Genomic DNA, 26,931 nt, shown 5'->3' with positions numbered 1-26,931 from the left:
TTTTAAAAACAAAAAAATCTAAAACAAAAAACTTTGAAAATACAGGAGATATTTATATAATCTAAGATGGGAAGAAGGTGCAAATCAACCTAATATTCACTAACAATCAAGAAAATGCCATGTTAAATCATGATACCATTTTTGCCAATCACTGTTAAAGGTATAGAGAAAACACACATGCTTATACACTCTTGCAGAAACATAAACCCCCAAAGCCTTTTTGGAAGATAATTTGCCAGGCCCTAATTTTATGCGGACAAATCTTTTCACTTGGTAATTCTAGAATTTTTATTTCCTACAGGTAAAAAACTTTACCTCATTATCATATCACACCAGATCACCAGGAGAAAGAGATCCCTGCTACTCCATGGCTTCAAATACTGTACGACAGCAACACCATATTTTTTCCAAAGTAACAGACACTACTAACCATTCTCTATGTGGATGCTTCCACTGCACCTCAAATTCAACATTTCCAAAATGAAACAATCTTTCTCCCTCCTCTCTACAGATTTGTTCCTTTTCTTCTGTTTCTTCTCTCAGTTAATGATTCCATCACCTACCCAGAAACTTTGAGGACTTGGTTAAAACAATGATTCTTCAAAAAAAATTTTCCTTGCCCGGGTTAAGTTACAATTTCATTTGCTCCTGATAAAACTGGTACTTCCCCTATCATGGATGGTACTTATCGCACTCTATAATTTCCTCTTTGTATACCCAACTAGAAAGTTCTAAGGGGACAGATTAGATCTTACTTATTTTAATCCAAGTAGTTTCCACGCTGGAGGGGGCAAAGAATATTGGTTGACTACATGAATAAATGGTTTCCTTTTCCTCCCCTTACCCTGCAATACAAGTGGTCACCAAAAACTGCCCATTTTACAAAACAAACAAACAAACAAACAAAAAACCTCTGCCTTCTAGTCCATTATTTCTCTTCCTAGTGACTCAGGCTTTATCAAAACTAGACTAATGGTCTTTTTTTTTTTTTGCGGTACGCAGGCCTCTCACTGTTGTGGCCTCTCCCGTTGCGGAGCACAGGCTCTGGATGCACAGGCTCAGCGGCCATGGCCCACGGGCCCAGCCGTGGGATGGGGCACGAACCCGTGTCCCCTGCATCGGCAGGCGGACTCTCAACCACTGCGCCACCAGGGAAGCCCTAGACTAATGGTCTTTTGATCTCCAGTCTCCTGTTCTTTCTGGTCATTCTACAATTGGCAAGTATTTATTCTCACTACCAATTTATGTGAAAAGAAAAAATAGATTTGAAAAGGTTACTCAAAAACATGAGTTATAATTTTCTGTCCAGGTTATGAATGCTATTTTCTGGACAAAAATCTGATCAACTACGTCAAAAAACATGTATGTCACCATTAACTCAAAAAACTCAAAAAAAGTTGTGTTTGAGACTTCCTAGTTAAAGTGTAAGTTTTTTTTAAATCCAAAACAGATCTAAAAGTATAATCAAATATAAAGTAATTAGACTATTACTACTGTAACATATAGTCAGTGAGAAGTAATGACCTTTAGCCTCTTATAATTATATTAACATCTTATATATACATGATGGTCCTAGGCTCAAGCTTTAGATGCTGAAAGCATTATGTTTTCATAAAGTGATTGTATCCCTCTCCTCCTAAGTATTTTAGTACCAAAGAAAATTTTACACAAATTTAGGTAGGAAAGGCCACAATCACATTGTTATTATGTTGGTTTCACCTCTGATGGCCTTCTCTAGTCTTGATTTAAAAAAAACAGTGTAATGGTAAACTGAAGTTAACACATTTTTCCTATTAAACTTAAAACCCAAATCATTTCTCTGAAGCTAAAACCTCCAAAATTCTGTACACTTTGGGTAGCTTTTCCCAAAGTATAGTCACTGGAGTGTTCATGGACATTAGGCAAAAAAGTTCCATGATCAATGCAAATCAATCAACCAACAGAATTATGAGATGACTTCCACAAAGTGATTCTAAAATTCATCTGAAAGGTGCACAATAATCAATTTTTTGAAAAAGAAATATAATAAATGTTCCATTTCTCAGGCTGGATGTGTTTTCTGTTATGCTCTTTTTAATGTAAAACAAAGATTACGACGTGGAAGTAGTGGCTCAAACAATCGCAATATTTAAAAAGAGAATTGTAATTTCCATTCCCAATATATTCTCCCACCTAAAAAAAAGAAACGAAATATGTGAAAACAAGTTGTTCAGACACCAGACAATAGGTAGCACAGGACAGTGGTCCCTAAGAAAAGAAAAACAAACAAGATGACTTCTAGGACTGTCCCAGGTTACCGTGTATAGCGTGTATCCAGAACACAGAGCAGAGAGAGGGAACCCACATAGAGCCCAAGGGTCGCCTTGAGTTGAGAAGACAGAGTTGAGAATTCCAAAGGTAGCTAGAATTCAAAGGACAGAGTACTGCAGTACAAAGGGTCATACAAAGAGCTCCGGAGATTTGCAGTGGGTTCTCCTGAATCTTCACATGGTTAATATAAGCATGTAAGGAAACTACCAGAAGCCAAGAAATAAATCATTGGAAAAGCAGAGGAGAAACAATCCCCAAAGTGTATGCACGCCCAGGTATAGCTCCAGAGTGAAAAAAAGCCTAATACATGGGCAATGAGTAGAGTACTCAGAAAGGTACTGACTGCTTCAGGAGTGGGGAGAAAAATTAGCCCTTGTCTAAAGGCTACTCTGGTCTAAAGCTCAAAAAGCAAGCCTCAAAAGAATCAAACTGTTTCCAAGAGACTTAGCTGCATCCCAAAACAAAGCTCAAGAATATATAAATGATTGCAAAAATATTCAGTACTCAAGAAAGTAAAATTCATCATGTCTGGCATCCAATCAAAAACTGTCAGGCATGCAAAAAGCAGGAAAATGTGACCCATAATAAGGGGAAAAAACAACAACAAATAGAAATGGACCTAGAAATCACACAGAAGTTAGAATTATTAGATGAGAACAGTAAATCAGTTATTCTAGCTATAGTCCCTAAGTCCAACAAGATAGAGGAAATCATGAACATGTTAAGGAAAGACTTGGAAGATATAAAAACGTCTAAATTAAATGTCCAGAGATGAGAAATACATTGGATGAGAGTAACAGATTAGACACAGAAAATATTAGTTAACTTAAACACCCACAGTAGGAGCTATCTAAATAAAATGAAGCACAGAAAGAAAAAAGGCTGGGGTGAGGAGCAAAAGAAGAGAGCATCACTGAGCTATGAGGCAACCTCAAGTGACCTAATATGTGTAATAGGAATCTCCAAAAGGAGAGGACAGAAACATCTGGAAAACTAATGGCCAAATTATTCCTAAATTTGATGAAAACTACAAACTCATAAATCAAAAAGGTCAGTAAACTTCAAGCATGAGAAACATGAAGAAACGCTACCAAAATATTAATACATCCTAATCAAGGGACAAAGAGAAAATCTTAAAGTAGCACACTGCAGAGCAACAAAGAATTACGAGACATCTCACTGAAAACAATGCAAGCCAGAAAAGTGGAACAACGGGCTTCCCTGGTGGCGCAGTGGTTGGGAGTCCGCCTGCTGATGCAGAGGACACGGGTTCGTGCCCCGGTCCGGGAGGATCCCACATGCCGCAGAGCGGCTGGGCCCGTGAGCCATGGCCGCTGGGCCTGTGCGTCCGGAGCCTGTGCTCCGCAACGGGAGAGGCCACAACAGTGAGAGGCCCGCGTACCGCAGCAAAAAAAAAAAAAAAAGTGGAACAATGTATTTTAAGTTCTGAAAAAAAGCAAGCTGTCAACCTATAATTCTATATCCAGTGAAAATATCTTTTTTAAATGAAGGCAGGGCTTCCCTGGTGGTGTAGTTGTTAAGAATCCACCTGCCAATGCAGGGGACACAGGTTCGAGCCCTGGTCCGGGAAGAACCCACATGCCATGGAGCAACTAAGCCCTTGTGCCACAACTACTGAGCCTGCGAGCCACAACCACTGAGCCTGCGTGCCACAACTACTGAAGCCCATGTGCCTAGAGCCCATGCTCTGCAACAAGAGAAGGCACAACAATGAGAAGCCCGTGCACCGCAATGAAGAGTAGCCCCCACTTGCCGCAACTAGAGAAAGCCCGTGTGCAGCAACAAAGACCCAACGCAGCCAAAAAATAAATAAATTAATAAATATTTAAAAAAATAAATTTTAAAAAATGAAGGCAAAAGAAAGCCACTTCAGACACAGAAGAACTGAAAAGATAGTCACCAGTAGATCTGCACTACAAGGAATGTTTAAGAATTCCTTCAGGCAGAAGCAAAATGATACCAGATGGATATCTGGATCTACGTAAAAGAATACAGACCTCCAAAAAAGGTCAAAACACTTTTTTTTCTTATTTTTAATCTCTTTAAAAGACAATTGTTTATTCGAAGCAAAAGTGACAGCAATATATTGAGGAGTTTATAACATATTTACAAGGAAAACAAATGACACAATGGCACAAAGGTCTAGAGAGGAGAAATAGAAGCATATTGTTACAAGGTTCTTAACACTATACACGAAATGCTATGTTGTTTGAAAACAGACTATAGTAATTTAAAGATGGACACTAGAAACCTTAAAATAAACATTAAACACACACACAGATATAATAAGCCAATGAAAAATAAAATATCAACATAAAAAAAGTTAATCCAAAAATGCTATAAAAAGAGAAAGAACAAATGGCTAAATGGGAAAAGAATCTGAAAAAGAATAGATACATGTATACGTATAATTGAATCACTTTCCTGTACACCTGAAACTAATACAACATTGTTAATCAACTATACACCAATATAAAATAAAAAATTTTAAAAAGAACAAGTGGGACAAATAAAAAAATAGGAAGATGGTAGATTGAAACCTAACCATATTACATCACTAATTACATTAACAAAATGACTTTAATATTCTAATTAAAAAGCAAAGATCAGTCAGACTGGATAAAAAAGCAAGACAAAGTTTAAATAAAAAGCTTAGATAGGTTAAAAGTAAAATAATGGAAGATATATCATGCTAACAATAAAAAAAAGCAGAAGCAGCTTATTAATGTCAAAGTAGAATTCATGGGACTTCCCTGGTGGTCCACCGTTTAAGAGTCTGCCTTCCAATGCAGAGGACGCGGGTTTGATCCCTGCTCGGGGAACTAAGATCCCACATGCCACAGGGCAACTAAGCCCGTGTGCTGCAACTGCTGCTCTAGAGCCCACTCACCACAACTAGAGAGCCCACGCGCTCTGGTGCCCACGCACCACAACTAGAGGGCCCAGGCACCACAATGAAGGATCCCGCATGCCGCAACAAAGATCCTGCATGCCACAGTTAAGACCTGACACAGTCTAATTAATTAATTAATTAATTTTAAAAGTACAATTCAGAGCAAAGAATATTACCAGGGATAAAGAGGGTCATTTCATAACAATAAAGGGGTCAATTCTGACACACAGGAGTTCAAAAAAAGGTTCAGTGAGTGAAAGAAAAAGTTTTCCAAATTTAGAAGTTAGCCTTTGAATCTATAGGGCAAAAATTGGCTTCTGGTTTCCAGACCTTTCAAATCCCATATTTACAGTGTGAATATTAACATTTTAAGCACAATGATGAGAACTTCTAAATATTATATTAGAAAGAACATCTTATATAAAGACATATCTATATATACGTCTTCACAAAAATACATTAAGCAGCTATGGTCAGTACTGTACAAAATTAAGTACAGTCCTAGCCTGACATGCCAGTATTGACAACCTCTAAAAAGTAATTTACAAAGTTTCAAATCCTTCCAAGGTCTAGATAGGCAGAGCAAGAAAATTGTGCCTAATTTCAATGAAAATATTGTCCACTGTCTTTATATAGCACAGATGGATTTTTCACTCCCTTCACAAAAACCTTCAATGACTCCCCTACTGAATATAAAAACTGACATCTTCAGCCACAGGTAATCAAGGCCCTCCACAATCTGGCAGTCTCAGACTATCTTTACAGTGTTTGTCTCCCCACGCCCCTTCCTTCATCAGTTTGCTATTGCCTCGCATATTCATTCTTTTATTTATACTGTTCCCTCCTCTACCTCCTTCTGCCAAAGCCCCATTTAAGGACTAGATTCCCAGTGTGGTCTGAGTAGATCAATCCTTTTCCTATTTAATCTCATCTCTGAGCTCAGTCCTTTCCACATTTATGTTAGCAATCCTAAAAATAATTTTTGAAATCCGTTATTTGTATTTGCCGGTCTTCCCCACAATACTATGAATTCCTAAAAGACAAAAATCATACCTTATTCCTGTGAATTCCAGAGGGTCACAATGCCTTGCAACTAACAGGTCCTAAACATGTCATAAATTAGGATAGCAAGACACTAGCAGGGACAGGAAAAGACATGTTGAACAATAAATATAATCAATTTTTAAAAACTCAATATTCTTAAAACCCAACAAGAAAACAAACAACCCAATTAAAAAATGGCCAAAGATCTAACAGACACCTCAATAAAGAAGATATACAGATGGCAAATGAGTACATGATAAGATGCTCCACATCTTATGCCATCAGGAAAATGCAAATTCAGACAATGACCTACCACTACACACTTACTAGAATGGCCAAAATCCGGACGCTGACAACAACCAAATGGTGGTGAGAATGTGGAGTAACAGGAACTCTCATTCATTGATGCTGGGAATGCAAAATGGTACTGCCACTTTGGAAGACAGTTGGGCAGTTTCTTACAAAACTAAACATATTCTTACCATATGATCTGGTGATCACGCTCCTTAGTATTTACCCAAAGGAGCTGAAAACTTATATAAAACACAAAAACCTGCACATGGATATCTTTAACAGTTTTATTAATAATCGTCAAAACCTGGAATCAACCAAGATGTCCTTCAGCAGGTGAACTGATAAACAGTGGTACATCCAAACAATGGAATATTATGTAGTGCTGTAAAGAGTTACAAGCCAAGAAAAGACGTGGAAGAAACTTAAATGCGTATTGCAAAGTGAAAGAAGCCAATCTGAAAAAGCTACATAGTGCATAATTCCAACTATAAGACAATTCTGAAAAAGGTAAAACTATGGAAACAAAAAGATCAGTGATTGCCAGGAATTAGTGGAGAGGGAGGGATAGAGAGGGGAGCACAGAGGATTTCTAGGGTGGTGAAACTACTCTGAATGATATCATAATGGTGGATACATGCCATTAGACATTGACCCAAATCCATGGAATGTGCAACACCAAGAGTGAATAGTAAACTATGGACTTTGGGTGAGGATGTGTCAGTGCAGGTTCATCAATTGCAACAAATGTTCCAGTCTAGTAGGGGATGTTGATAATGGGAGAAGTTATGCATGAATAGGAGCAGGGAAAGCGTATACTGGAAATCTCTGTGCCTGCCACTCAATTTTGCTGTGAACTTAAAAATGCTCTAAAAAATAAAGTGTATTAAAAAGAGAAAGCTCAGGGACTTCCCTGGTGGTGCAGTGGTTAAGAATCCGCCTGCCAAGGCAGGGGACAAGGGTTCCAGCCCTGGTCTGGGAAGATCCCACATGCCGCGGGGCAGCTAAGCCTGTGCGCCACAACTACGGAGCGTGCACCCTAGAGCCCACACGCCCAGAGCTCGTGCTCCGCAACAAGAAGCCACAATAAGAAGCCCGCGCACCACAACGAAGAGTAGCCTCCCACTCACCACAACCAGGGAAAGCCCACGCGCAGCAACAAAGACCCAATGCAACCAAAAATAAATAAATTAATTAAATTGATTCTAAAAAAAAAAAGCTTAATATTGGATCCCACTTGTTTTTAAGTATACATTGCTTCAATATTAAGAAGCAAAGCAAAATTTGCAAAAGTACTAGGAAAGATATTGACACAATACGAAAAATCAGTTGTGTGAAATACACACATCCTAGAAGGCTGCTAAACTCCACAACAGAAAATAAAACTTTAATCTAGTTGTTCAATAATTATAATGCACCATATACTGAGCGAACATTTCTACAAAACATTTTGTATGCATTTTGACTTTAAAAAAAAAACACTAAGAATTATGATATAAATGTAAACTAGCTGTGGACCCAAAAACGTCCAGCCTTTTAGCAGTTGTTCTTTCAAACCTAATTCAAACAGTTACCAATCACGAACTACTTTTAAAACATCGCGTTGGGAAGGGAATGCAAGGGCAGAAAGATGACCTACTTCCTGATCTCAAGGAGTTTACATTCTAGGAGACACATAATCAACCATGAAAATAAATGCTACAATAAAGGTGTATATTCTGTGAGATCCCAGGAAAGAACTGGGATAAAGAGAAATGAAAGAGTGTATAGAAAAGATGGCATTTAAGCTAAGAAGGATTTGAAAGCTGAAAACTTGAAAAAGGCAGCGATGGCACTCCAGGCTGAAGGACAGGAGCAAAGGAACATTAAAGTACATCTTCAAGAAAATGGGCCCAGGATTGGGGATGATTCTGGAATAGCCGAAGCATAAATTCGGGAACAGTTGAGGGTGGACAGCAGACAAGATTTACTGTAGAGACCGCTGACCTAACCTAGGGAAATGAGACTTCATTCTGAAGAAGAAAACGAAAAATCTCCGGAAAATTTTTATGGTTAGGAAAGAAACAATGTTTTGTGTCCTCTTAAATAGAGATGTGTCCATCCCAAAATTGCTGTATAACAATCTTTAAAAAAGAAAAAAAATTTTTTTTGGTAATTATTGCTGTACTGCGAATCGGTGACATTCTGGCACTAGGTTATTGAAAAATTAGAATCAAAAATTACAGTACGGGGAGAATGTAGACTTTCCCTAGCGCTTAACACACTCAGAGCATGCCTCAAACATTAACTTGAGCTGGGCTTGTCATCCCTAGTCAAATCCTCCAAAATAAGTAAACCTACCCTAATTTCTTCTCTCCTTACAGACTTAATCAATGAAAGCTCACTAAAGAAAAGTCCTTAACATCTACTGGCTCTTTAGGATATTTTAAGAATACACTCAAGTTTAGAGTTTCCAAGAGACCTATATTTTATCCTCAAGGACCCAGGTTCTTACCAAGTATCTTCTCAAACTGCCCATTTGAAAAAAGATAATAACGGCTAGTTTGAACCTCGTTGGCTTTGAGAACAAATTAACCTCCCCACGCCCCCCAGTCCACAAGTAACAAAAGTAATTGTCCTCAAGTTTCCAGGTGGCACAAGCAAGGCAAATTAATACCCACTCCAAGATGTACAGTTATTTTAAATCTCCTTTATCGAACCAATTCACTGCACTTTTCAAATCACGAGGCAAACTTCTCCGCCCGGGACTCATCCCAGCCAGGCCCAAGAGCATGGGGACCACACACCAATGTTAAGACAGACTCAAAGTACGAGCAGGTTCCCCCGGAGGGAGGCCCGCCAAAGTCTCAACCGCACCAAAGAACAGTAGGTTAGAGGCGCCGCGGTCCAGGCCGCCGGGAGGGCGTGAGCACCCGGCTGCCGGCGCGTTAGGCGCGGGGGTTGGACCCTGAGGCGCCTCTACGCCGCCATGTGCCGCCGCTCCGCCGAGGTTATATAACAAACTCCCGGAGCCCTGGAGCTTGCCGCAACCGCCAACGCCCGCAATTCGCCCCCTCGGGCCAGCTCTGCGAGTCGGGCCGCTCCGCGAGTCAGGCCGCTCCGCGAGCCGGGCCGCCGCTGCTCGCTGAGCGGCCACAAGTCCGGCCTAGGCCCGGCGCGCGGAGGGCCCGGCGGGCCAGGCGCGGCGAGAGAAGCCGGACCGCCGCTCCGGGCCCAGGCCGCGCCGACCAGCCCTCCACCGTCCCGGCCCAACCTCCTCCTTCCCTTCCCACTACCTGAGAAGGGCGGGTGACCGAGCGGCCGCGGCCGCCGAGTCCAGGGGGGCGCGAGGCTGGGCGCGAGCTCCTCCCGCGCGGGTCCGTCACAGCATCTCCCAAGAGACACAGCCGCCACCGGCAGGGCGCGCACACCTCCGCACAACCCCCGCGAGCGCCTTCGCCGGCAACAGGCCGGCCGACCGCTCAGCGACTAAAACTCAGTCGTTGCCTGCGCCGCAGCCCCGGGTCCCTTCCCCACGCGACTCTGTCTCTTCCGCTCGCGCAGCGATGACCCGTCTTTGCGCATTACCACCCGGCCGACACACAGTCCTAAACAACCAGGAGGGGAGGGGAGGGGCGGGGAAGGGCGGAGAGAAGTGGGAGACGGAAAGGAGATCACGGCGCTGGGACCTGAGTTCTCGCGAGTGTTCCGGCCTTGGGCGCCGGCTCTGCGGGAATTTCAAACTCTCTGCGAAAAAAGGTGGGGGAGGGAAAGGGAGGAAAGGGAAGCAGGGCGGGGAAGGGCAGGGCTTTTTTGTAAAATAGGATCTCCCCACCTCCAAAGAGCTGAAGGGAAGAACGACTACGAACCCCACAATGCCTTGCGCGTTAAACCGCTCTGGTTGCCCAGCCCTTGGGCCTAGCGCGGAGTCGGGAGTGGTAGTCTGTACCCGAAGTAGCGCCCGCTTAGCGATCCCGCCGGGTGTCTACTGTGACCGGAGAGTCGCCGCGTTATCTTCTGGATCCGCTTGCCGGCGGCCGAATGATAATCTTTGCCTTCGGTGTTTTTCTTTCTCCCTGCTCCGGCTTTCCGTGCCAAAAGTGGGCGCCTGACTTTTGGGGAAACGCTTCTTTCCCTCTCTGTATTTTTAAACATCCGAGCGTGCTTTCGTGGCCAGAGATGTTCACGAGCTCTAGTCTAATCTTCTAAGTCAAAATTTTACCCCAAGTCAGTGTTGCATGTTTGGTCACCCTGGGGTTTCATTGTGGAATTTCTTTCATTTGTTGTTAGTATCTTTGAAGTAAGTCCCAGCACCACACACTCTTCAAACGTGTGGAATATATCCACAATAGTAAATTCCAAATAAAAGAATTATAATGGGAGGTAGAGGTAGGATTCTAGCAGGCCACGTTTTTTTAATCAGGAAAGTTTATTCTTTTCTGTTACCCTTTCCCGTATGTTTTTTGTCAAAGGCTGTCTTTTAGAAATGTAATATCCTTTTCTCCATAATTTTTGTTCCTTTATTGACAGCAACCTCTGAACGTGACATTTGTTTGCAAAAGGTACTGGGCTAAGTTGTGGTGGAGAAGGAGTTAAAAGAGGTTTTGGGGGACTTCCTTGGTGGTGCAGTGGTTAATGAATCCACCTGCCAGTGCAGGAGACACGGGAAGATCCCACGTGCCATGGAGCAACTAAGTCCGTTCACCACAACTGCTGAGCCCGCTCTCTAGAGCCCGCCAGCAACAACTACTGAGCCCACATGCCACAACTACTGAAGCCGGCACGCCTAGAGCCTGTGCTCTGCAACAAGAGAAGCCACCACAATGAGAAGCTCGTGCAGTGCAACTAAGAGTAGCTCCTGGGCTTCCCTGGTGGCGCAGTGGTTGAGAGTCCGCCTGCCGATGCAGGGGACATGGGTCCGTGCCCCGGTCCGGGAAGATCCCACATGCCGCGGAGCGTCTGGGCCCGTGAGCCATGGCCGCTGAACCTGAGCGTCCGGAGCCTGTGCTCCGCAACGGGAGAGGCCGCAACAGTGAGAGGCCCGTGTACCGCAAAAAAAAAAAAAAAAAAAAAAAAAAAGAGTAGCTCCTGCTTGCCACAACTAGAGAAAGCCCACAAGCAGCAACAAAGACCCAACACAGCCAAAAATAAATAAATAAATTTATAAATTTTTTTAAAAAAGGTTTTTGGTTATATGTCTTAATTATTTTAGACTTCTTCAAACAGAAGCTACTCTGCAGTCAGATGTGCTAATTCATGTGCTTGCTTTGCTCCCCATTCTACACTTCCTTTCCTTGGCATCATTTTATGCCCAATTCATGGGTGCTGTACTTCTTGGTAGTCTGAAGACCTGAGTTCTCAACTCAGGTGTGCTGCTAATGAGCTGTGTAACATTAGGAAAATCAAGTGACCTCTCTGGGCTTCAGTTATCAAATTTAGAGAGCAAGAATGGCTGGATTAGAGGTTCAATGGATTCGTTAGACAAACATTTGTTAACTTTGCTCTAAGAGCCCTGCCAGTTGTAAAATTCAAAAATCTGTCTCATCATACTTATTATCCAGATTAATTGACTTTCTATAATGATCTTTCAGATTTTAATCTTTCTTTGCATAATTATGACAGAATGCTGGTATGGTTTCTGTATGATTGTCTATAATCTGGACCAACACTACCTGTCCTATTTTATTACCTTATGTAGTTTCTGAGAATCTTTTCTTCACTTTCCCCCAAACATGTTTCTCCCTTTCAGCGTCTTCCACTGAAAATGGTGCAGCTCAAGTCTCTTTTCTCTCACAAATCTTCTCAAATTCAGCCCATATTAATCACTAAGAACTCACACAGAATATATGCTGTGCATATTATTTTATGTCTGTTTCCCCTTTTGCCTCAGACTCCCTCCACCCACCCAGCAACCCCATCTCCCAGCTACAATGAGAGCAGACTGTATCTTATACTTTTTTAATGCTTCCCTCATAATTGCTAGTTTTTTATTTCAATTGCTTTGTAAACCAAATTTCCACTTTAAAGCTCTCGATAATTCCTTTTTCCTCTTTTCAGTCATTTGAGCATATGCCGAATTGTTTTACTTTCCAGAGATGTTAATAACTGTTAAAATGAAAAAAATCTGTGTTTGGTAATCAGATGAGTTTGGGGGAAAGGGGACTAAATGAAATTAAACATTTCTTTTACGTAATACTTCACTGTCTTTAATATGCTTGGCATTTCTCAAAGTTACTTGACCATGGCATGAATCCATTTATGATTGTGAAACATTTTGCCTCATTAGTGTTCCACAGGATGGACTGGTAAACATGGCTTCAAAGCCTTCCATTACTGGAGGAAGCACTGCGTAGTGGAAAGAACATGGTTATTTGGAACCAAACAAACTAGGGTTTTAATCCATTTCACTACTTTCTAGCAACATGATTTTAATGGAATTACTTCAGTTTCTCAGCTTGTTTTCTCATCTAAAAAGAAAGGCTAATGTTACTTATTTTCCTTGCAGAGCTGTTGCAGAGATTAAAGGGAAGTATGTGCCCAGTTCAGAACTTCATTCCCGAGATAGCCTCATCCACCAGAGGGCAGACAGCAGAAGCAAGAAGAACTACAATTCTGCAGCCTGTGTCAGGAAAACCACATTCACAGAAAGATACACAAAATGAAAAGGCAGAGGACTCTGTACCAGATGAAGGAACAAGATAAACCCCAGAAAAACAGCTAAATGAAGTGGAGATAGGCAACCTTCCAGAATAATGAGAGTGAAGATGATCCAGGACCTCAGAAAAAGAATGGAGGCAAAGACTGAGGAGATGCAAGAAATGTTTAACACAGACCTAGAAGAATTAAAGAAAAAACACCTAGAAAAATTAAAGAACAAACAGAGATGAGCAATACAATAACTGAAATGAAAAATATACTAGAAGGAATCAATAGCAGAATAACTGAGGCAGAAGAATGGATAAGTGACCTGGAAGACAGAACAGTGGAATTCACTGCCACAGAATAGAATAAAGAAAAAAGAATGAAAAAAAATGAAGAAAGCCTACGAGACATCTGGGACAACATTAAACGCAACAACATTCGCAGTATAGGGGTCGCAGAAGGATAAGAGAGAGAAAGGACCTGAGAAAATATTTGAAAAGATTACAGTCAAAAACTTCCCTAACATGGGAAAGGAAATAGCCACCCAAATCCAGGAAGCGCAGCAAGTCCCATACAGGATAAACCCAAGGAGAAACACGCCAAGACACATAGCAATCAAATTGGCAAAAAATTAAATACAAAGAAAAATTACTGAAAGCAGCAAGGGAAAAATGACAAATAATATACAAGGGAACTCCCATAAAGTTAACAGCTGATTTCTCAGCAGAAACTCTACAAGCCAAATTGGAGTGCTGCAATATTTTTAAAGTGATGATAGGGAAGAACTAGGACCAAGATTACTCTCCCTGGCAAGGATCTCATTCAGATTCAACGGAGAAATCAAAAGTTTTACAGACTATCAAAAGCTAACAGAATTCAGCACCAACAAATCAGCTCTACAACAAATGCTAAAGGAACTTCTCTAAGTGGGAAACACAAGAGCAGAAAAGGACCTACAAAAATAAACCCATAAAAATTAAGAAAATGGTCATAGGAACATACATATCGATAATTACCTTAAATATGAATGGATTAAATGCTCCAACCAAAAGACACAGGCTCGCTGAATGGATACAAAAACAAGACCCAGATATATGCTGTCTACAACAGACTGACTTCAGAACTAGGGACACATACAGACTGAAAGTGAGGGGATGGAAAAAGATATTCCATGCAAATGGAAATCAAAAGAAAACTGGAGTAGCAATACTCATATCAGATAAAATAGACTTTAAAATAAAGATCGTTACAACAGACAAGGAAGGACACTACATAATGATCAAGGAATCAATCCAAGAAGAAGATATAACAATTATAAGTATTTATGCACCCAACATAGGAGCACCTCAATACATAAAGCAAATGCTAATAACCATAAAAGGGGAAATCGACAGTAACACAATAATAGTAGGGGACTTTAACACCCCACTTACACCAATGGACAGATCATCCAGACAGAAAATTAATAAGGAAACACAAGCTTTAAATGACACAATAGATCAGATAGATTTAATTGATATTTATAGGACATTCCATCCAAAAACAGCAGATTAACTTTCTTCTCAAGTGCACACAGAACATTCTCCAGGATAGATCACATCCTGGGTCACAAATTAAGCCTCAGTAAATTTAAGAAAATTGAAATCATATCAAGCATCTTTTCCAACCACAATGCTATAAGATTAAAAAACAATTACAGGGAAAAAAGCATAAAAAACACAAACACATGGAGACTAAACAGTATGCTACTAAATAAACAAGAGATCACTGAAGAAATCAAAGAGAAAATCAAAAATACGTAGAAGGAACAAGACAAGGATGTCCACTCTCACCGCTATTATTCAACATAGTTTTGGAAGTCCTAGCCTTGGCAATCAGAAGAAAAAGAAATAAAAGGAATACAAATTGGAAAAGAAGAACTAAAACTGTCACTGTTTGCAGATAACATGAGACTATACATAGAGCATCCTAAAGATGCCACCAGAAAACAACTAGAGCTAATCAATGAATTTGGTAAAGTTGCAGGATACAAAATTAATGCACAGAAATCTCTTGCATTTCTATACACTAATGATGAAAAATCTGAAGGAGAAATTAAGGAAACACTCCCATTTACCACTGCAACAAAAAGAATAAAATACCTAAGAATAAACCTACCTAGGGAGACAAAAGACCTGTATGCAGAAAACTATAAGACACTGATGAAAGAAATCAAAGATGGCACAAACAGATGGAGAGATATGCCATGTTCTTAGATTGGGAGAATCAATATTGTGAATATGACTATACTACCCAAGCAAAGCAGATTCAGTGCAATCCCTATTACATTACCAGTGGCATTTTTTTCAGAACTAGAACAAAAAATCTGAAAATTTGTTTGGAGACACAAAAGACCCTGGATAGCCAAAGCAGTCTTGAGGGAAAAAAATGGAGCTGGAGGAATCAGACTCCCTGACTTCAGACTATACTACAAAGGTACAGTAATCAAGGCAATGTGGTACTGGCACAAAAACAGAAACAGAGATCAATGGAACAGGATAGAAAGACCAGAGATAAACCCACGCACATATGGTCACCTAATTTACGACAAAGGAGGCAAGAACATACAATGGAGAAAAGACTGTCTCTTCAATAAGTGGTGCTGGGAAAACTGGACAGCTACATGTAAAAGAATGAAATTAGAACACTCCCTAACACAATACACAAAAATAAACTCAAAATGGATTAGAGACCTAAATGTAAGACGAGACACTATAAAACTCTTAGAGGAAAACATAGGAAAAACACTCTTTGACATAAATCACAGCCAGATCTTTTGGACCCACTTCCCAGAGTAATGGAAATAAAAACAAAAATAAACAAATGGGACATAATGAAACTTCAAAGCTTTTGCAAAGCAAAGGAAGCTACAAACAAGACGAAAAGACAACCCTCAGAATGGGAGAAAATATTTGCTAATGAATCGACGGACAAAGGATTAATCTCCAAAATAAACAGCTCATGCAGCTCAATATTAAAAAAACAACACAATCAAAAAATGGGCAGAAGACCTAAATAGACATTTCTCCAAAGAAGACATACAGATGGCCAAGAAGCACATGAAAAGCTGCTCAACATCACTAATTTTTAGAGAAACTAATCAAAACTACAATGTGGTATCACCTGACACCAGTTAGAATGGGAATCACCAGAAAATATACAAACAACAAATGCTGGAGAGGGTGTGGAGAAAAGGGAACCTTCTTGCACTGTTGGTGGGAATGTAAATTGATACAGCCACTATGGAGAACAGTATGGAGGTTCCTTAAAAAACTAAAACTAGAATTACCATATGACCCAGCAATCCCACTACTGGGCATATGCCCAGAGAAAACCATAATTCAAAAAGGCACATGAACCCCAATGTTCATTGCAGCACTATTTACAATAGCCAGGTCATGGAAACAACCTAAATGCCCATTGACAGACAAACGGATAAAGAAGTTGTGGTACATATATACAATGGAATATTACTCAGCCATTAAAAGGAATGAAATTGGGTCATTTGTAGAGACGTGGATGGATCTAGAGACTGTCATACAGAGTGAAGTAAGTCAGAAAGAGAAAAGAAATATCTTATATTAACACATATATGTGGAACCTAGAAAAATGGTACAGATGAACCGGTTTGCAGGGCAGAAATTGAGACACAGATGTAGAGAACAAACGTAGGGACACCAAGGGGGGAAAGTGGCGGGGGTGGTGGGGGTGGGGGTAGTGGGATGAATTGGGGGATTGGGATTGATATGTATACATTAATATGTATAAAATGGATAACTAATAAGAACCTGCTGTATAAAAAATAAATTAAATTAAATTTAAAAAATACACTTCATTCCCTTTCTCTCCCTATATGATCAGTCATTTGTTATTTTGGTGAAAGGCCTAGAAAATGATAACGACTAGTGTGGATCCTCATGCTTCCATTTGGAATGTTTTATTCAAGAGATGCTGTTTCAGTACCAATCCAGCATCCTGGGAGCAACAGACAACCATCTAATTTCGGAGAATTTAGAACCTCACTGGGGACTTCCCCAATGCAGAGGGTGCGGGTTTGATGCCTGGTTGGAGAACTGAATCCCACATGCCACGCAGTGTGGCCAAATAAATATATAAATAAATGGGAAAAAAAGAAAACAAAAAGAAATGAGTGGCTTGAAAATCTTTAAAAAAAAAAAAGAAAAGAAAAAGAACCTCATTGAAGTGTTCTGAATTAGATCTTATTTGTTTTGCAAAGTAATGGGGAAAAACCTTGATATTTTAGCAATAACAACAAAACGGAGCTTCTCTGTCTCACATAGAAGCGGTGCCTCTGTCAACAGCTACGTTTTTGTCAATTTTGTGGAGATGATTTTTTATAGCAAGGAGTACCCCAACCTTGATTTCTCCAATTGACAATAAACTTGGTGAGTGAAGAGTCATTTTTCATGTTCCCTACTACATTTCCAGTGATGGCATAGTGGCCAGCATATAAATAAGTGCTAAAATAATTTTTTAGTGAATGAGTATATATTTATTGATTTCACCATTCAAAAAGCAAAATATAGAATATTAGATTAAAAGGGACCCTAGAGATATTCTAGGTTAAACATCTCGTTCTATAGAGGGGGAAACAGATTGTCAAATGTTTTGCCACAAATATTTTCGGACGGATTATACTTGTTTTGTTTAAAAAATAGACATTGAATCAAATCTAAAGTTTTTAAAGAAAAGCAATAGAAATATTTTTCTGCCATTAAAATATAGTCTTTTATGCAGTTGAAAAATTGTTTTTCATGAATGGTACCCCCAAAATGCCACAGATTTTATTTCTTTCTCTGAACACTGGTAATATTTGTCATAGACATGGTACCACATTTTAATTTCTTCTTAAAAATTGTTCCCCTTTCTACCTCTCCCTTTCTTTCACATCTTCCTCTTTTACTTTAAAAATCTGTATGTTTTAACTAAAAATATCACGGTTATAATTTCGCTGTTCCTTAACCCCAAAGAACACTGTCAATGATGGACCTTGAAATTCTGCTATGGGTAGCTACAGGTTATGTACTCACATATCATTGCATTTTTCATTTTTCAACCTTTAATTCCTCAAGACTCATGCTTGCCTTAGAGCATTGTTATGCCAAATTCCAGGGGGCACATATAGTTTTTATGCTTCTTTTAGTCAATGGTGTTGCAAGTATTGTTCACAAGTCACAAATCTCTCGCCTGAAGCATCCTGCCTCTAAGGAAACGGTGGGTAAGAAAAGTTGGCTCTGCAGCATTGGAAAGTGATGGAAATGAGAACAGTCAAGTCTGATGATATTCCATTGAGGGAATAGGTCACCCATTTTAACAAAGCTTCATGCCTAGTTTATTAGGTGGATTCTCAGTCTTATTTTTCCTTGTGAATTTAGTTTAGTCCCATTGAGCTTCCACATCCTCTATGAACTGTGATGTTTACATGGTGCTTTGTAAGTTTTCAAAGCATTTTAATTTGTTAGTCAAAACAATATCTCTACATGGTTTATATTATAGACTATAGGGATTTTTTTCCTTTTGCCTTTTCTATCTTTACTCCTTCTTGGGTCCTCTGAATGGCATTTTAATAAATTTCAGGTAGACTTGTTAGATTTGATTGAAGAAAAGCATAGGTGACACGGTATCAATTTTTCACCATGAAAAGTCTGAAAATTGAAACAAGATGTCAACTACGATGCCCTAAGTGGACAGCCAGCAGTGGAATGCCCAGAATAAAGTTCAGCATGCCCTAGAGCAGCGGTCCCCAACCTTTTTTGGCACCAGGGACTGGTTTCGTGGAAGAAATTTTTCCACGGGGGTGAAGAGGGGGATGGTTCAGGCGGTAATGCGAGCGATGGGGAGCGATGCGGAGCGGCAGATGAAGCTTCGCTTGCTCGCAACACCCCCCCCCCCACCTCCTGCTGTGTGGCCCGGTTCCTAACAGGCCTCGGACCGGCCCAGGGTTTGGGGACCCCTGCCCTAGAGCATTCTTCTCTTGAAAATAAGTTTGAATGTCAAAGACCTTTAGGGTTTAGAAGTGAATTATTTATTAGCAGACCACATAATTCTTGTTTAGTGAAGAAAACAATACAGAACTTCAATGAAACCGAAATTACATCCTTAAGATTCCAAACTGTATTTTTCAGAATAGTTTTATTTTGTTTCAGTTCCCTGTCATTCATTCATTTGTTTGTTCAACCATCAAATATCTATTGAATGCTTTTGATGGGCTAGTCATTACTTAGGGCACTGGGGATACAAAGATGGCAAGACCAATATCTGTGTCCCTCAGCAATGCAATCAGGACAGCATAATTAAATGACAAATTACTTTTTATTGGAATATTTTTATAAAAATTCTTTAAAATCAAAGAGAGTTACAACTCTTTCTTAAGCATCTTATTGATAATTATAATGAACCCTCAGTTCAGTGTACTAGTTTGTCATAGGAATATTTTAGTTTCACATTCTGGTTTAGGGCAAGCCATTTATTCACTAGAATTCATTGGATCACAAACTTATTTCCCACCAGTTGGACAAAAGGCACTTTTAAAGAAGGCTTGTCACTTTTACGTTTGGAGCGTTTTTGAACAACAGCTCTATAATCTCTCTGATTTCTTTTGTTCTTCTGATTCTGCGTTTTCTTATTTTAAAGGGTCTAAATTTAAAGTTAGATAACTACCCTTCATTACCTTTGTCACAGATTATAGACATGAAAGTTTAGTACAGTTGGCAAATTTCAGATATTACAGTGCTTTGGTTTAAAGAGTGAATGACAAGACACACCCTTGTTACCCACGTTCCCCTAGCACTTATATTTTTGTATCATAAGTAGGTTCTTACATTCTTTGGGTGATTGACACAGCAATCAATTATGTAATCTTTTAATCCTATCTCAGACAAACAAATGTTGTCTCATCAATGGGGAGCAGCTTTTGGAAAAATAGGCACTTGGTAAATCTTTACTAAATAAGGCTGAGGAGCTACCTTGTCAGCAGGGTAGACAGTGGAAACCAGAAAGGAGGACGGAGGGTAGGGAGGGACACACCAGAACCATTGTGTAAGAATTATTGTCTTATTGAGTTACAGTGTTCAGAGATTAGAAAAGAAGATCAAGAGTCTTTCAATTTGAAGGTCATAAACATTCCAAAGAGTAAAACGCAGTTGTACTTATACTATAAGACTTAGATGGAGTTGTGCTGCAGAAACATAAAAGGACAAAGTGATGTGTAAAAACCAACTTTGGCATATCTGAGAATAATTCCAGCTGATTTGGAAACCATTTGTAACGTAGATGAAATCTCAATAAACCATTCCATGACAGTTGGAGTACTTAAAACCCAAGTGCTTTTTAAAATTTTATTTAATCAAAATCATTTATTTCCTTTGCTAGTTTTCCTAGCACGTTTCAAACCTGCGTAATGTCAACCTCCTAAAGAAAAGGGGATCTGAGACAGTAGCTCCCAACTTTGTGTCAACCCTCAACTCTCCCCAGACCATCAGGGGCTCACAGGCCAGTATCAGCCTGAGTGAGCCGCATCCCATTCTGGACGAGCCTCAACATGAATGCATTGGGATCAACCCCTCCAGCAGGTGGTTTAAAGCAGCAGTCTCCTGAGAATTTCTTTGAATATATGAAGCACTTTGGGAAGCAGCTTGTTGAAACATAAAAAGTACTAAATTCAGAGGGAGAAGATGTAAATGTGAACACTGATCTCTGATGTGACCCTTTGCTATCTGTGCATCCATGGACAAAGACCTTAAACTATCCAAGCCTCAGTTTCCTCATCTGTTGTGAGGATTATGTGTAAAAATATGTAGTAAACTTTTTTTTTTTTTTTTTTTTTTTTTTTTTTTTTTGCGGTACGCAGGCCTCTCACTGTTGTGGCCTCTCCCATTGTGGAGCACAGGCTCCGGACGCGCAGGCTCAGCGGCCATGGCTCACGGCCCAGCTGCTCTGCGGCATGTGGGATCTTCCCGGACCGGGGCACGAACCCGTGTCCCCTGCATCGGCAGACGGACTCTCAACCACTGCGCCACCAGGGAAGCCCTGTAGTAAACTTTTAACTTCTACCAAATATTTGCTATTGCCAACACTTTGTTGGACATCAGATGACTTATTTAAGCTGTATCAATAAGAACAATATGTGACAATATAGAACAGATTTCTCTGTCTTTTTGGATGAGTTGTTCTACAAAAATATCAGGCTACATTCCATCATTGTATTAAGATTTTTTCAATTTGCTCGTCCTTGATTTTTTTAATGTTAATTTGCCTAATATGTAATTTCATATATTATCAAATAATAATTTCATAGATTATCAGGTCAGAGGACCCTTAGAAGTTACCAAATCCAGCTTGTTTCAATAAAATTTTGGCTCAAAGTTGTGTGTAGTTTTGGCAAACCTAGATAGGCAACCCCCAGGTTGTCTCTCATTTGTCTCTGATCAAAGTCCCTGTCTCTCATTTTTTTCAACTAGAAGAAAATAAATTATCCTTTATGACACAACTGCAAGCAATGTAAATAAAATCTATTCTCCTGCCCATGTTAAAACATCAACATGGGTAACTAGACAGGAAACAAAACACAGTTGAGAAATGAAAGAGAAACAACATTTCCAGCTTAATGAACCAGAAAAAAAAAACTTACACCAAATTGCCGCTATTATCTGATGTGTTGGCAGCAAGTTAATAGAAAAGGTGCTCCAGACAAAGGAAGCTAATGAATAATGTTGCTATCTGCACACAGTTGAGAAGCTTGCTGCCTTGAAATAAGAAAGTGTTCAAGGATCCATTGCAGTACCTACTACCCTGTATTCTGATTACTCTTTATAAGTTATCTTTCTCACTACACTGTGAGCTTTGTTAGGGCAGGGACAATATCTTTGTCATCTTTTTCCCACAACACTCAGCAAGGTACCTAGCACCTAGTAGGTATTCCCTTTTTTTTTTTTTTGAATAAATGAGTGAATACACTTTTTCTTCTATTGGTGGAGTTAGGAAAAGAAGACCAAAAAAAGATAAAGAGGTATCTGTTAATAAACACAAACATGGGAATCTCCCTTTAATATCAATTAAAAATAGATTCTGTGAGAGATGGGTTTTAATTTACAGCTTATATTGATCCACCTCCTAACCAGCAATCCAGACACTGTATTCAAGCAGAGGCGGATCCTCTGCTGGACCCTCTTCAAAGCAGCTCACAGTTCTCCCTGAGGAACTCCTTGGGTACGGTTTGTGCTGAGAAGCTTGACAGTTTCTGATGGAAGACTTGTTTCAATTAGAGAAGTCCTCCTTGTCTATTGCCATTTCAAATCTTTAGTGCCCTGAGGTGTTTTAGACCACAAAAAGGTGACGGAAATCTAAAGCTCGCAATAATTCTATAAATGTTGGTGTTTAAGCCTTTTTTTTTTTTTTTTTGCAGTTGATTGTCTTTCCCAAAAGAGTGAGCAATGAAAATGGAAAATGCTAAACCCTTCTACCTGTTGACAGTTGGGCCATCATCCTCATGTCACTGCCTTTTGACTCTCCTGATCCCCACTCCCCAGCCTAGGTTTTTTTCACAAGGACACCCTGATCGCTTCCTGATTTTTTTCTGGATCCACCTATCTCGACATGATAGAGTCCCTCATGTACGCTGTGAAATTCTCCTCTGGTCTCCCTACAACATGGTTTTTATCAATACTTTCATTCTCTTCCAAAGCTTGTTCTTTCCTTGTGTCACTTTTCTGAATTACATGGTTCTTTTTTTTAAAAAAATGTAGTTCTTATCATTTTCTCAGCTCTTATGCCATCTGATTCCTTACTCACTTTTAGCCTTCTGAAAAGTTTTCTTACCTCTTGGACCTTTGTGTATTTCCTGGCATTTATACAGCCAACCACTGTGCTTGTTTTTGAAGTTGAAAAGAAGGGGGATGAGAGAGATGGCACCTGGCTGGCAAACCCTGCACACCCTCTCAGGGTGACAGCACCATGAGCCTGGTTCTAGTCTTGGCCTTGGAGGTACAGAAACGTGGCCATGCCAGGACTCCTAGAGAGCTCCTCTGTCTCAAGGAGACTGACTTGTAGGAATCACACTCATAAGAAGTTCATACATAAACCCAAATTCTAACGTATTCATTTACAATACATTACAATATTATAGTGGATATTTTCTTGCTTTAACTAAGGTCCCTGTAACTCATATCCAGAGAACCCTCTTTTCTGACAGTGAGGTACCTGGGAAACAGAATAATCAAAATATTACTTGGTGAACACAAAATCAAAGTTTAGAAGGGAGCATTGTTTTGAGTCAGATCTCATCCAGGCCTGGGAAGCCTGATGACTCATAATTGCCTCACAACAGAGGAGAGTCCGTGTTGGATAAACACGCCCAACTCCGTGTCCCTAACTTCCTTTCCCACACTAGGTTCACCATCGCCAGTCTGAGTACAAGGTCAATCCAGACAAAGCCCCGTACAACAGATCGGGATTTTGCTGATGAAACAATCAGTCTGGTCTCCCTGAGATTGTTTCTAGGTCACTATGAGTAGTATATTGGGTGTTTCCACACCTCTCAACCAAACATTTACTCATACAATCTCTTAATTCATTCTCACTGTTGGTCAAGTCTATCCATGATACGTGTGGATTCCATCTGTTTGATTTTCAGAGGGCAGTCTTATTTTCTGTTTGTCTTTCTGATTGAAATATAGTTGATTCACAATATTATATTAGTTTCAGGCATACAGAATAGTGATTCAATATTTTTATAGATTATACTCTCTTTAAAGTTATTACAAAGTAATGGCTATATTTCCTTGTGCTGTACAATATATCCTTGTTGCTTATCTATTTTATACATAGCAGTGTGTATCTCTTAATCCCACACCCCTGTCTTGCCCTTCCCCTCCTTCCCTCTTCCCACTGGTATCCACTAATTTTCCATATCTGTGAGTCTCCTTTTGTTTTGTTATATACATTCATTTGTTTTAATTTTCTATAGTCCAAATATAAGTGATATGTGTGTGAAAACATACAGTATTTGTCTTTCTCTGTCTGACTTATTTCATAAACATAATACTTTCTAGGTCCATCCATGTTGTTGCAAATGGCAGAATTTCATTCTTCTTTATGGTTGAGTAGTATTCCATTGCATTCCACATCCTCTTTATCCATTGATGGACATCTGGGTTGCTTCCCTATCTTTGCTATTGTAAATCATGCTACTATGAACATTGGGGTGCATGTATCTTTTCAAATTAATGTTTTTTGTTTTCTTCAGATATATACCCAGCAGTGGAATTGCTGGATCATATGGTAGTTCTATTTTTAGTTTAGTTTTTTTTTTAATATTTATTTATTTGGCTGCACTAGGTCTTAGTTGCTGCACGCAGGATCTTCGTTACTGCGTGCAGGATCTTCGTTGAGGCATGCAGGATCTTTTTTTATTTGTGGCATGCAGGCTCTTTAGTTGCGGCATGCAAGCTCTTAGCTGCGGTATGCATGTGGGATCTAGTTCCCTGACTAGGGATCGAACCTGGGCGCCCTGCGTTGGGAGCGTGGAGTCTTAGCCACTAGACCACCAGGGAAGTCCCTATTTTTAGTTTTTTGAGGAACCTCCATACTGTTTTCCACAGTGGCTGCACCAATTTACATTCCCACCAACAGTGAACAAGGGTTCCCTTTTCTCCACACCCTCTCCAGCATTTGTTATTTGTAGACATTTTGATGACAGCCATTCTGGTAGATGTCATCATTTTGATGACAGCCATTCTGGTAGGTAATATCTCATTGTGATTTTGATTTGCATTTCTCTAATAATTAATGATGCTGAGCATCTTTTCATGTGCCTGTTGGCCATCTGTATGTCTTCTTTAGAAAAATGTTTACTCAGGTCTTCTGCCCAGTTTCTAATCGGGTTGTTTGTTTATTACTTCCTTTATTCTAATTTCTTGGGCAATACCTTGTTCTCACCTCCACGAATTACTATGTACCAATTTCACTCTTCTATAATTCTAACGGAACATTTACAATAGCTATTGTTTTCCTCATATAACGTATATACTGTGGAATTGTGGCAAGGAATGGGAGAGAGAAAGCACAAGGAAGAGAGTACATTCTGCAGAGTTGTTTGCAGAGGCCAGTACCTCATTCCTTGAACACTGGGAAGACAGTGTGGTATTGGGAAAGAGCAGTCGACCTGGGTTGGAATCCTGTCCCTACCACCCATTACCTATGAGACCGTGAGTGATTTACTTGATCTGTCTAAGCCATTGTTACTCCAAGTGCGATCTTTAGACTGTCTGGACAAATCTTCAAGGAGATGAGGAACTAGTGCCAGAATACGGAATCATTTATGTCACTAAGCACACTGACTTTTTCTTTCAAAGGAAAACTTTCTCAATGAAGGAAGCTGTGCATTGATTTACATTCTGGCCCAGGCTACTTAGCAATAAAATTGGAAAATAATAAAGCAATAACATTGGAAAATAATACCAACTTCATAGGGCTATTATTATAGGAACAAAATTAATGGTGATGCATGTAAAGTGCCTGGAATGCTAGGTGTACAATAAATAGTGGTTTGTTTTGTTATTTTGTTGTTGTTATTGTTGCACAATTTGGCACTAACAGCAAACTTTTCCAGCAAGTATAACCCAGCAATAGGCTCACAGAGGAAAGAGAAGCAAGAAGGTAAGGTTTTATATCCTGCCATTCACCTCAGTACTCTGAAGACTCCAAGATTTACCTCTCTAAGCACCTATTTTCTCATCTGTAAATTGGAATAATAGTAGTGCCTACTTCATAGAGTTGTTATGAGAACTAAATTACATATGCTAGGTAACACCGAGAACAATGCCAAACACATAGTAGGTATTCAACAAATATTAGTTTTCTTCCTTCATTTTCACCAGCTTAAAGGATACTTTCAAGAATATTGGCATAATATATAGGGAAAGAGCAACTATATGCAAAAGTTTTCTAAAGGTAACAGCAGCTCCAGGGCTCTAAAATAATTAAAGATGGGAGTAATGACATAGAAGGACCCTGCTGATAAAAACGAAAATAAAAATACCATATTTTCTTTAAATTAATTTGAGAAAAGCAGGAAAATTTGAACTCTGGCTCAATCCAGTCATGTTAGAAGTAGTGAGACTAATGTCTCCTAAAGAGCTCTTCCTTGAACCATGGGCTTCCCTTCCTGACTGAACCGAATGCTCTTATTTTTACATGTTCCCCAAAGTGACGGATCCTTCTCAGCTCCTCAAAGGTCTCTCACCTCCCTTATGCCTTCTTGCTATTGAGTATGTGGTCAGTGGAACTTCTGATGTCTTTATCATATTGCATACAAATGGAAAAAATCAAATTACTACTCTATTATATAACTATCAATTATATACCAACAATTGTGGGTCTGTTAATATAAATGTATAAAAGGTACATTTTATAACAGTTAAATGTATAGGGAATCTAAGCAGTTCAGCTTCAGAATTTATTGCTTAAGTAGTATTTCTTTATCTCACGCCATAAGAAGAGGTGGCATTTGTGTTTTATGTTTTTATTTTCTTTTTGCGGTACGCGGGCCTCTCACTGTTGTGGCCTCTCCCGTTGCGGAGCACAGGCTCCTGACGCGCAGGCTCAGCGGTCATGGCTCACGGGCCCAGGCGCTCCGCGGCACGTGGGATCCTCCCGGACCGGGGCACGAACCCGCGTCCCCTGCATCGGCAGGC

At 39.8% G+C, this 26,931-nt stretch overlaps 1 protein-coding gene across 5 annotated transcripts in view; it reads right to left on the bottom strand.

The window, feature by feature from the left end:
* AHCTF1 (AT-hook containing transcription factor 1) overlaps nt 1-10,151 on the bottom strand; it is an 83,085-nt gene extending 72,934 nt beyond the window's left edge. For 4 of the 5 annotated variants that reach the window (XM_004326107.4, XM_019920470.3, XM_019920471.3 and 1 more), the window contains exon 1: nt 9,835-10,151. The gene's annotated coding sequence lies outside the window, so the exon portion shown is untranslated. The remainder of the gene's footprint in view (nt 1-9,834) is intronic. The other variant, XM_019920467.3, reaches the window with a different exon arrangement.
* Nucleotides 10,152-26,931: the final 16,780 nt, after the last annotated feature.

The sequence above is a fragment of the Tursiops truncatus genome, chromosome 1, assembly GCF_011762595.2.
Source record: "Tursiops truncatus isolate mTurTru1 chromosome 1, mTurTru1.mat.Y, whole genome shotgun sequence".
In the NCBI taxonomy this organism is placed as follows: Eukaryota; Metazoa; Chordata; class Mammalia; order Artiodactyla; family Delphinidae; genus Tursiops; species Tursiops truncatus.
Note: the sequence above shows the minus strand (reverse complement) of the source record. Positions and strands in the feature narration are given on the sequence as shown.